Below are 12,861 nucleotides of genomic sequence, written 5' to 3'. Positions count from 1 at the left end.
CTATCGTCCTGCAGCCGGTTCTTCTAACTGCTTGGCCCTGGTGCTGCCATTTTGATTATGGGAGATGGCTGTGGCTACCAGAGGAATCACAGCCCACTCCCCACTGTGAATGGTCCTGCAGCCTTCTGGGACATGTGACGTGTCCGAGGAGGCTGCAGGAGGGAAGGGGGGCAGAACAAGGGATGTCATCTTCGCCTAGGCAAGGATTGTGGAAGTGGGAGCAAGTACTGATTAGATTCGGTACTCACTGCCCCCCCAATAGCTACATATACTTCCCAACACCTCCCTCAACCTTCCCCTCCACCACCACTCTTTTTGGACAGGGATGCGAGTAGTGTAAGCTACAAGTTGCTAATATACATGGGGTCGATCCCTCACCTAAAATAAATACAATTATATATATATATATATATATATATATATATATATATATATATATATATATATATATATATATATATATATATATATATATATATATATATATATATATATATATATATATATAATTTTATTTATTTTTTAGCAGAGACCCTAGAGAATAAAATGACGATCATTGCAATATTTTGTGTCACACGATATTTGCGCAGCAGTCTTTCCAATGCAATTTTTTGAAAAAAGACACTTTCAGGAATCAAAGAACTAAACTGTAAAATTAGCCCAATTTTTTTGTATAATGTGAAAGATGATGTTGCGCTGAGTAAATAGATGCCTAACATGCCGTGCTTTGAAATTGTGCACACTCGTGGAATGGCGTCAACCTTATGGTACCTAAAAAAAAAAAAAAAAAAAAAAAAAAAAAAAAAAATCTCCATAGGCGACGCTTTAAAAAAAAAAAATTAAGTTACCAGGTTAGGATTACAGAAGAGGTCTTTTACTAGAATTGTTGCTCTCACTGACTATCGCGGCGATACCTCACCTGTGTGAGTTGAACACTGTTTACATATGCGGGCGCGACTTACGCATGCGTTTACTTTGCTGTGCTTAAAAAAAAAAAAAAAAAGTATTTCTTTTTTTTATTTTTTTTTTTTTACATTGTCCCTTTAAAAAAATAAAATAAATTCTGATCACTTTTATTGATGTGAACATCCCTTGTGACAGTAATAGGTGGTGACAAGTACACTTTATGGAAGGATCGGGGGTCTAAAAGAACCCAAATCCCTCCATTGCACTTAAAAGTATTCAGATCGCCAAAAACAGCGATACTGAATACTGTAATTTTTTTTAAATCGGCGCCATTGGCAGTCGAGTAAACCGAAAGTGATATTGTGACGTCGCTTTCGTGTTTTTTACATAGGGGGCTGAACCAAGCAGTTTCCGGCTTTGTTCCAGTCTCACTCTAGCCGGTGGAAGCTCTGGGTCGTGAATCGGGTTTCCCGGTGGGATGGGAGGCCCAGGAAGAGCGGTGGAAGGCAGCGGGAAGGGGGACGTCCCCTCCACTCCTTTAGCATAACAGCCGAGCTGCTTTTAGCCGCATCGGTTGTTATCACTAAAAAACGGTACTGGGGTGATGCCTGCAGCTGCATATCACCCCAGTACAACCCCTTCAAGACGAGCTGCATAGGTCGGCACTAAGGGGTTAAGTTAACGTTTCACAAACCTGGGAAATTCAAACTGAGCCTATGATGTTTAGTGATAAAAAAAAGACGCACAGCACAGTAAAGGGCAATAACACTTCATCTGAAGAAAGAGTTCATGTTATGTGGATTATGTATTCCTGCAGCTTCCTTCAATGATCTGGGCTGATCACGGCTGGCACAAAAACAAAAGAAGTATAAACAGAAACGTCAGTGCTACTACCCATGCACCATATAGATAGCAGAGCTCCCAGGTGCTCGATCCACAGTTGCTGGCTGAGTAGAGTAATGTAGAAAAAATAATCTGCACTCCGGTTGTTGCTCTTAAAATTTCTTCATTTTATTGAATAGCCACAGTGAACAAACGCAGATTAAGTCAGTTGACGCGTTTCAGCCTATAAGGCCTTAGTCATAATTGAATAGCCACCGTGAACAAACGCAGATTAAGTCAGTTGATGCATTTCAGCCTATAAGGCCTTAGTCATAATTGAATAGCCACAGTGAACAAACGCAGATTATGTCAGTTGACGTGTTTCAGCTTATAAGGCCTTAGTCATTATGACTAAGGCCTTATATGCTGAAACACGTCAACTGACTTAATCCGCGTTTGTTCACTGTGGCTATTCAATAAAATGAAGAAATTGTAAGAGCAACAACCGGAGTGCGGATCATTTTTTCTACAAAAACAAAAGAGTAGGAGTGCTGGATCCAATTGGAGTATAGTAAAGTTTATTCTATAAAATAAAATAGCACATTTGCACTTTGGAATCTCTTGAGTAATATGGGTGAGAGGTAGAGAGCTCAAGCACATCGCACAGGGAGGTTGTGAAGAGCAGCGGTAGACGATCCTGATGCTGGCTGCATGGGGGACCCGCTCAGAATGACTGGCTGTGTATACACATAGAGCGGCATCTGCCACCACCGTAGCTCCTCATGGCCAAACATTGTCAAGGGACGGGGCAGTAACACATTTTGAGGGTGCTTCCTTTTTGTCAAAGGTTTGACAAAGGGAACACCCTCGAAACACGTTACCGTCCATCCCTTGTCATAGTGTTTGTAATATTCCATAATACAACAGTACATTTTAGTTTTATATTATAATACAGTATAATTATATTATTGTGCAACCCCAAAGCAACAGTCCACACAATTGGCAGCCACATTGAAGGTCTTACTTTGCTCAACTTTTCTTGGAGCCAATATGGCCCAATAAACCTTATTGACTCCGTGGCAACAATGCCGTCAGACAATAAAATTGTTGCTATTATGAAGTACTTGAATTTGGAACACTTTATCTGTATTTCCAATGAAAGTGTCATGCTGCCTTCACGAATTTGACGTACAGCTTCCGCCAGTATCCACACCTCCCAGTAATGTGTGGGAAATGCCTTACAGATTCGCCCTGAGTCTTTATGGCTGTCTGGTCTTTAGTCATACTTTTATTTGATGTGACCACAGGAGAACATTGGCTCCAGGCAGACCATGTACAAACCTTACTGGCAAGTTTTTATCTGAACTGTAGCTCTACTTTTAGATTGGTAATTCATTTTACAATGTCCCTTCTGCTAAATGTGTTAGTGGAATTGCCCAGAACTCTAAACATATTATCAGTAGTGTGTAATGTCTGTACTTGTCTTACTTTTGTTTCCGGGACATGAATTTTGTTTCTGCATCTTCACATGATTGTGCCGATTTCTGCATCTTCACATGATTATGCTGATCAATTTTGCTGGACACATCTCCCGGGCCTCTGCTCAGCCTGTGCGACACTGACTGGGGGCACATCATCTGAATGAGACCTGACAGATATTGCATACATTTTACCGTGCAAAGGCCTTGCTGCAGGGCAGAATTTATTTAAATGAACTGTGATGCAGAGTGTGTGTGGGTTGGTTAGGAGTCTTTCATTGGCGCTTTCAATTATGTGCATATAAGCTTACAGAAAACCAGTCTGAACTGGACTAATGTGGGAATCTGAAAATTAAAGTGGTTATAAAGCCTAAAACATTTTTTACTCTACAGTGGACCTTCACCCACCCGCAGCATTCTCCTCCTCTCCACCCACCTGCAGCATTCTCCTCCTCTCCACCCTCCCGCTGCATTCTCCTCCTCTGCACCCTCCCGCTGCATTCTCCTCCTCTGCACCCTCCCGCTGCATTCTCCTCCTCCTCCACCCTCCCGCTGCATTCTCCTTCTCTCCACCTTCCCGCTGCATTCTCCTCCTCTCCACCTTCCCGCTGCATTCTCCTCCTCTCCATCCTCCCGCTGCATTCTCCTCTCCTCCATTCCTCCCGCAGCATTCTCCTCCTCTCCACCCTCCCGCAGCATTCTCCTCCCCTCCATTCCTCCCGCAGCATTCTCCCCCTCTCCACCCTCCCGCAGCATTCTCCTCCTCTCCACCCTCCCGCAGCATTCTCCCCCTCTCCTCCCTCCCGCAGCATTCTCCCCCTCTCCACCCTCCCGCTGCATTCTCCTCCTCTGCACCCTCCCGCTGCATTCTCCTCCTCTCCACCCTCCCGCTGCATTCTCCTCCTCTCCACCCTCCCGCTGCATTCTCCTCCTCTCCACCCTCCCGCTGCATTCTCCTCCTCTCCACCCTCCCGCTGCATTCTCCTCCTCTCCACCCTCCCGCTGCATTCTCCTCCTCTCCACCCTCCCGCTGCATTCTCCTCCTCTCCACCCTCCCGCTGCATTCTCCTCCTCTCCACCCTCCCGCTGCATTCTCCTCCTCTCCACCCTCCCGCTGCATTCTCCTCCTCTCCACCCTCCCGCTGCATTCTCCTCCTCTCCACCCTCCCGCTGCATTCTCCTCCTCTCCACCCTCCCGCTGCATTCTCCTCCTCTCCACCCTCCCGCTGCATTCTCCTCCTCTCCACCCTCCCGCTGCATTCTCCTCCCTTCCACCCTCCCGCTGCATTCTCCTCTCCTTCCATTCCTCCGGCTGAATTCTCCTCCCCTCCATTCCTCCCGCAGAATTCTCCTCCCCTCCATTCTCCCGCAGCATTCTCCCCCTCTCCACCCTCCCGCAGCATTCTCCTCCCCTCCAATCCTCTGCAGCACAGATTACAAGGTTTTTTTCTTTTAGTTTTTTTGTTTACCTTCTTTTCTTGCTAAAGGGCTCACCCCACCCCCCATCTTCCGGTGTTCGCATAGGCGGATGACGCTGATGCCCCGGTGCCTTCTGGGATGCATGACGTGCAGTCACATTCAGTAAGGAGGAGGGGTTGGGCCATAGAATGCCTACACCTGGAAGAGCCAGCAGCTGTCAGGAGGAAACATGGCAGCTCCGGACCCATGCAGCAGCTTCAGAGAAGAGATCCCAGCAGCTCAACGCTGGATCCCAGTTGAGTATCCTTACCGTGCAGAACACAGTATCACAGTAAGCAGGGGCAAGCAAATATTAAGGCGAATGGGAAAGGCTGAAATTCCTCTTTTATTTAATTCCTTGCATTGAGGTAAAAAAATGTTAAAAGCAGTTACTAAAGCCCAACTTTGGGCAAATAGAAAATGATCCCTAAAGCCGGCCATTCAAATCTTGGCTGGTTCAGCAAGGACTGGCTGAAATTCAAACCATGTATTGGACAGTCTGAATGTACCCAAGTTGATTGATTAATCAACTTGGGTACTACCAGCCTATTGGATTTTACATGCGATTATGGTCAGCAGCTATAGCCACTAGCAGTAATCGCTGTGTTCTCCCGGGGGAGAACACAATGGCTCCACGGGAAGGATTCCCCCGTCAACACTTACTGTGTTGATGGGGGGAATTGGGACATTTTCTTTCTTGCAACTTGTGGTTGCAGGAAAGAAAATCGCTCAATCTATGGCCAGATTTGCAATGGGGCTGTGCCTACACTGCAAGGGCTAATTGCTTATTTATGTCTAAGGGAGTAATAACAGGAAATATACTTACCTGATCCGTTGCTCCTTTCTGCAGCTAGACCATTCCCTGCAGCTTCAATCTGGACCCTCACTCTAGTTGTCCAGTGTGTTGGCATCATCAAAACCAGGGCAGGGTCCATAGTCCTGCTCTGGACATGATGCCAAGGGCAGAGAACCTTCGGATCGTGGCAGAGCGGCACAGCCCCACTGCAAGGGCTCTTTTTTTTTTTTTCTGCCTTGAGTTGGGCTTTAAGTTATGCAAACGGGCTTATAAGAACAAACTCTCTACGACTCAATAAGGACATTAAGTGGCAATACAGCACAGTCTCCTTAAGAATTTGTAAGCACAGATAATGGAGAATGACCACTATTTCAGAATACTCTACCTAAATGACTATTTTATCTTGGAGTCTGTGACTTCATCTCTCACAGTGAAGTTTAGGGTAGATCTGGTTACACAAACAGTTGGTGAGATCTCTGGGCTGGCACCACAGGCAGGAGGCTGGGAGAGTCCTAGGGCTGGTACCACAGGCAGGAGGCTGGCAGAGTCCTAGGGCTGGTACCACAGGCAGGAGGCTGGCAGAGTCCTAGGGCTGGTACCACAGGCAGGAGGCTGGCAGAGTCCTAGGGCTGGTACCACAGGCAGGAGGCTGGCAGAGTCCTAGGGCTGGTACCACAGGCAGGAGGCTGGCAGAGTCCTAGGGCTGGTACCACAGGCAGGAGGCTGGCAGAGTCCTAGGGCTGGTACCACAGGCAGGAGGCTGGCAGAGTCCTAGGGCTGGTTCCACAGGCAGGAGGCTGGGAGAGTCCTAGGGCTGGTTCCACAGGCAGGAGGCTGGGAGAGTCCTAGGGCTGGTTCCACAGGCAGGAGGCTGGGAGAGTCCTAGGGCTGGTTCCACAGGCAGGAGGCTGGGAGAGTCCTAGGGCTGGTTCCACAGGCAGGAGGCTGGGAGAGTCCTAGGGCTGGTTCCACAGGCAGGAGGCTGGGAGAGTCCTAGGGCTGGTTCCACAGGCAGGAGGCTGGGAGAGTCCTAGGGCTGGTTCCACAGGCAGGAGGCTGGGAGAGTCCTAGGGCTGGTTCCACAGGCAGGAGGCTGGGAGAGTCCTAGGGCTGGTTCCACAGGCAGGAGGCTGGGAGAGTCCTAGGCTGGTTCCACAGGCAGGAGGCTGGGAGAGTCCTAGGGCTGGTTCCACAGGCAGGAGGCTGGGAGAGTCCTAGGGCTGGTTCCACAGGCAGGAGGCTGGGAGAGTCCTAGGGCTGGTTCCACAGGCAGGAGGCTGGGAGAGTCCTAGGGCTGGTTCCACAGGCAGGAGGCTGGGAGAGTCCTAGGGCTGGTTCCACAGGCAGGAGGCTGGGAGAGTCCTAGGCTGGTTCCACAGGCAGGAGGCTGGGAGAGTCCTAGGGCTGGTTCCACAGGCAGGAGGCTGGGAGAGTCCTAGGGCTGGTTCCACAGGCAGGAGGCTGGGAGAGTCCTAGGGCTGGTTCCACAGGCAGGAGGCTGGGAGAGTCCTAGGGCTGGTTCCACAGGCAGGAGGCTGGGAGAGTCCTAGGGCTGGTTCCACAGGCAGGAGGCTGGGAGAGTCCTAGGGCTGGTTCCACAGGCAGGAGGCTGGGAGAGTCCTAGGGCTGGTACCACAGGCAGGAGGCTGGGAGAGTCCTAGGCCTGGTACCACAGGCGGGGAGGCTGGAGACCCAGGACATCTCACTTGAAGCACAGTACTGAAACTGGTCAGGGAGGTGTGCTGGGTGGTGTGCCCTCAATAGTGCTGAAACAATAATGTTAGTTTATGCCTAATGAAAGCGTGGTGTGAAGCTTTCTTTTATGGTATAAAGCATTTTTCTGTACTTGCAGCTTTTTAAAGAGAAAAATTGGAAAGTGTGTATGCACGAAAGAGATGTACCGCTTTAAGCAGTAACTTGTGATACAGCCCTTGCAAATAGACTTTAAAGTTGATGTTGCCCCAACATTTCTTATTTCTGATACATGTCTGTTGTATTAAAAAGTCTCCCGTTCCCTTTGTATATCCTCCTGTGTGTGAAATACCTGGTGATCCTGCCAGTGTTACTGCTTTTCTATTTCAAACTGATCATGCCAGGGCATAGGAGCACATCCCAGCATGGTCAGTTTGCTTCTTTTGCATTCAACTTGGGAGCTCAGCCTGCTTGTATTGCAGTGATCAGACCTCTGCTGTCATGCCCCCCTGTGCAGCTCTTCACTGGGAAAATCACTGTACTGCTGTTTCTCTGCCTCCTGCTGTCCTGCACAACTCTTCATAGTGTATTTCTGTGTCTGCATTTTACACTGGACTGTGCCTGTTCAAGCTGATGTGGATAATGTAAATTCATTGGTTCCTATGCCTGTACTGCCTTTCTGTGAACTTCCCATAAGGCTACGTTTCCACTAGTGCAGGGATATGCAATTAGTGGACCTCCAGCTGTTGCAGAACTTCAAATCCTATGAGGCATTGCCAGACTCTGACACCCACACGCATGACAACCAGAGGCATGATGGGACTTGTAGTTTTGCAACAGCTGGAGGTGCGCTAATTGCATATCCCTGCTCTAGTGCGACTTATCATGCGACTTGGTACTGCAAAGCCACATGACAAGTCGTACCCCATGATTTCCATTGAGTACCGTTCATATCTATGCGACTTCAAAGTAATCCCTGCACTACTTTTGGTCCCTCTTTGATGCAACTTGTTTCAAGTTGCATCAAAATTGCGTGACTTTCAAGTCGCAATAGTGGAAACCTAGCCTAATGGCAGTACACACCAAACTGGATGGCAGAGCTGTGCATGCAGGTTACAGAAGGGCTCAGGGATCATCCCTGTGCTTGATCACGTGACCTGCTTCCTTGTCACATGACCACACGTTGCTTAATGTGTTGCTTGCTTACTTGGCATCTTGCACCCTGAGGAACTACCTGCTCTGGGGTGCGTTAAACATGTTCTTTTGTGTCATGTTCACTTTAAAGATAATTTTAGGGCCAGGCTTGAAACGTTAAAAATTACAGGGCAGTAATGATTTTCAGCTTCTGACACCTCCCTCCCGTTCCTGCTGTTATTCTTCCAGCTGGCTACGTCCTCGTCTCAGGGTCAATGTGATCAGCTGTGCTAGGGTTGTCCCGATACCACTTTTTTAGGACCGAGTACAAGTACCGATACTTTTTTTCAAGTACTCGCCGATACCGATTACCGATACTTTGTTTTTTAATGTCACGTGACAGTGTTTTTTTTTTCATTTTTTTTTTTTTTTTAACAGTGCTTGCTTTTTGTTTGTGGGGGGGGGGGGGGAGGGGGTGAACGTTGTATGTGTGTGTTATTTTTTTTTTTTTTACAATTTTTATTTTTTTACAATAATATTTCTTTATTCTTTATTGTTTTTTTTTTTTTTTTTTTTAATCAGCCCTTTTGGGGGGCTTTGGTGAGATATCAGGGGTCTTAACAGACCTCTGATATCTCCCCCTTGAGACAGAGAAAGAGACAGAGGATAGAGAATCCCCAGTCCCTTTCTCTGCAGCGTCAGCTGCACTGACAATGAATGGAGAGAAGACCGCAGCTTCTCTCCATTCATAAACTGGACACATCGTAATCACAGAAGATTACAATGTTTCAGTTCTGTGAATGGGACAGAGTCAGCTGACTCTATCCATACACAAAGGAAGGAGGGGGAGGACGGAGGAACTGAAGGGGAGAACGGAGGGGACAGATAAGAGCAGAACGGAGGGGACAGATAAGAGCAGAACGGAGGGGACAGATAAGAGCAGAACGAGGGGACAGCGGGAGAGGGACAGATAAGGACAGATAAGAGCAGAACGGAGGGGACAGCTGAGAAGACAGAGGAAAGAGGGGGCATGGAGGGAGGATGCAGTGACAGTCAGCTGTGACCGATCACCGCTGTATGTCACTAAAGCTGGTGGAAAGCCGCTGGGGGAGAATCTTGTAACTCCCCCACGCGCCGATCACAGCTGACAGTCAAGGTATCGGGGAGGGCATCGGGAGCATTTGCCCCGAGTACAAGTACTTGGGCAAATGCTCGGTATCGGTGCCGATACCGATACTAGTATCGGTATCGGGACAACCCTAAGCTGTGCTATTTGCCTGAGCCATTATTATATTTCAGGAACTGCACTCAGTACACCCCCCCCCCCCCCCAATGTGATTTTCTTCGAATATGATCATTAAATGAGTGTCCTTGAATAGCTGTGGCTAAATCCTATCCCCTCTTAACTGTCTCTTCTCCAGAGAGAATAAGTTCAGAGCTCGCAACCTTTCCTCATAACTAATATCCTCCAGACCCTTTATTAGCTTTGTTGCCCTTCTTTGTACTCTCTCCATTTCCAGTACATCCTTCCTGAGGACTGGTGCGCCAGAAATGGACAGCATACTCCAGGTGCGGCCGGACCAGAGTCTTGTAGAGCGGGAGAATTATCGTTTTATCTCTGGAGTTGATCCCCTTTTTAATGCCAATATTCTGTTTGCTTTGTTAGCAGCAGCTTGGCATTGCATGCCATTGCTGAGCCTATCATCTACTAGGACCCCCAGGTCCTTTTCCTCCTAGATTCCCCCAGAGGTTCTCCCCCCAGTGTATAGATTGCATTCATATTTTTGCCACCCAAATGCATTATTTTACATTTTTCTATATTGAACCTCATTTGCCATGTAGTTGCCCACCCCATTAATTTGTTCAGATCTTTTTGCAAGGTTTCCACATCCTGCGGAGAAGTTATTGCCCTGCTTAGCTTAGTATCGTCTGCAAATACAGAGATTGTGACTATACGGTTACTCCTAGACAAAATTCACCCTCTACTAGGTCAACCCCCACTGCGCCTTGGATACTTCACCTAGATGGTGCTACACATCCGGTGAAATAACACCTACCTATAGCTGCCACTTAATATATGAGACAAACATGAAATGGAATTTAAATCTGTACTGAGTGGTAACACCACCACCCCCCCGTGACAAAATTAAATTGTGGCGCTCTCTCCAATGGATTTAATCACCTCCTATAGTGAAAAATAAAAAATCTAAAATCTAACCATCACCCTATTACTGGTGTGTATCTAAATAGCAAAAAACTGTACAATAGGATTATAGGGTAAATAACCTGTTGATACCCTCACAATGTGTTCATTGAAAAAAGTAAGTGAAAATAATAGTGACACCAAAATACCTAATACATAACGTGATTCAGTGTTAATATTAATCAGATGCTGCTATATCGACTCAATATCCATATAATTAAACTATAAAAAATAAGTATACAATCTATAAATATAAGTGCCATCATAATAGTGTCCGTGATGGTAATCAAAAACAACATATAATGTGCAACAACAAGTCCTTCTGTTGTAAGAATGTGAGTTCTTCTAATAGGATCTTCCACCACACCTCTGTGCTCAGTGACCACTCTCCCTATGGACAGCCACTCACCAGCTCCTCATGCCTCCACTTTCGTATGAGGCTAAAAAGGGCATAGATGACTGCTGCTACTGGCAAGGGTTTAACCATGTCCATCCAGGAGGGCTCGTTCCATATAAACTTAAAAAAACTTCCAATAGTGTAATAACGTAAAACACTTTAATGATTCACACTGCAAATTACACTTCAACAATTCCACTCACATTGTGTATAAAACAAAACAGCACAGCAAACTCCACAGCAATCCGTCCGATATAATATCAACCAACAGCTGAGATAAACCTCCTAGGGGTATGCAAAGGAAACAAAGGCCATCGGAGGATTCAATACCTGTTTTGTTGCAGGGAATATTCAGCTGGAATCTTTTTTGGCAGTCGATAGTGGTCTTCTTTAAAGGTGTCAAAAGGATGTCCTAACCTTCCTACAAACCACCCTTAACCAAACAAATGTTTCCTAGTTGCAAACGCCACACGCTCTAAAAATTCAGAGAGAGAAGGAAGGGACATGCAAGAGAGTATCATGTGACAAGAGCGTGTCTTCTGTTATTATTATACAGGATTTATATAGCACCAACAGTTTGTGCAGCGCTTTACAACAGGAGGGCAGACAGTACAGCTACAATGCAATTAAAGCAGAGTTCCATCTGTTTTTGCAGGTCCAATCACGCTCATGCCCATCCTAAATGCTGTAATAAATGGCTATTTTTTTTTTTTTTTCTTTGTACATAAGTTTTTTCAATTTTCTTCTGCAGCACTTCTGGCTGCGGCCACTTAGGCGATTCCGTCACTAGGCGATCGGCAAGGGCTCCTGGGATAGCGGCATCACATATCCCAGGAAACCTTGCAGATCACCTAGTGATTTGCAAGGTTTCACGAAAATTACGTGAACGGGCGGACCGGGATGTCATGATTGGAAGGTTGCTATAGCAATGGGGCAGGAACTTCCGCCCAATGCCATTGTTTTGGCATACCCGTCAGGAAGAGAGAGATCTGCTCAGTGCGCAGGCGCAAGATCAGGAGGTGCATGCTGGGGTAGTCAGCTGCACCGAGTCCCAGAAGTCAAGAGAAGAGGGCTTCAGATGCCCACAGATGACATGGAACCTGCATTCTTCCCAGATCTGAATCTGAGACGGAGAAAACTGGCTACAAGGGCGAGTTCAGAGGGTGGGTGATAAAATGGGGAGTACTTGGAATGGTCAGGGTGTGGTAGTGGGGTCCCCCAGGGTTCTGTGCTGGGACCAATCCTATTTAATTTGTTCATAAACGACTTGGAGGATGGGATAAACAGTTCAATCTCTGTATTTGAAATGGAATTTAAATCTGTACTGAGTGGTAAACCACCACCCCCCGTGCAAAATTAAATTGTGGGCGCTCTCTCCAATGGATTTAATCACCTCCTATAGTGAAAAAAAGTGAAAAGTGAGGCTAAAAAGGCATAGATGACTACTGCTACTGGCAAGGGTTTAAACCATGTCCATCCAGGAGGCTCGTTCCATATAAAATTAAAAAAACTTCCAATAGTGTAATAACGTAAAAACACTTTAATGATTCACACTGCAAATTACACTTCAACAATTCCACTCACATTGTGTATAAAACAAAACAGCACAGCAAACTCCACAGCAATCCGTCCGATATAATATCAACCAACAGCTGAGATAAACCTCCTAGGGGTATGCGGTCACAGCGGACCCTCTAATCGCCAGCGCTCAGAGTGTCTCTCACCCTCTCGCCCGCTTGCTTCGTAGATGGGTATAGCTGCCTTCTCACACTGGGTTAACCAAACAGCCAGCTTCTACCTGTCACTAGTACGTGGTGTTCCTCTTCTTACGGCCACGCTCCCGACATGTTTCGATACGCCTGTACCTTAATCATGGGATAGGCCGTTCTGGACATCCATCACCCCTTATATTCCCTTCTATCTCCAATCGAAATGAAGACGCCTAAGTGCGCATGCGCGCCTCCATATTCGACGC

General features: G+C 46.9%; 1 protein-coding gene across 1 annotated transcript in view; it reads left to right on the top strand.

Moving 5' to 3' along the window:
• PTK2 (protein tyrosine kinase 2) overlaps positions 1–12,861 on the top strand; it is a gene marked incomplete in the record, with an annotated part of 322,618 nt that overhangs the window by 67,778 nt on the left and 241,979 nt on the right.

Source organism: Aquarana catesbeiana, linkage group LG05 (genome assembly GCF_042186555.1).
Source record: "Aquarana catesbeiana isolate 2022-GZ linkage group LG05, ASM4218655v1, whole genome shotgun sequence".
Taxonomy (NCBI): domain Eukaryota; kingdom Metazoa; phylum Chordata; class Amphibia; order Anura; family Ranidae; genus Aquarana; species Aquarana catesbeiana.
Note: the sequence above shows the minus strand (reverse complement) of the source record. Positions and strands in the feature narration are given on the sequence as shown.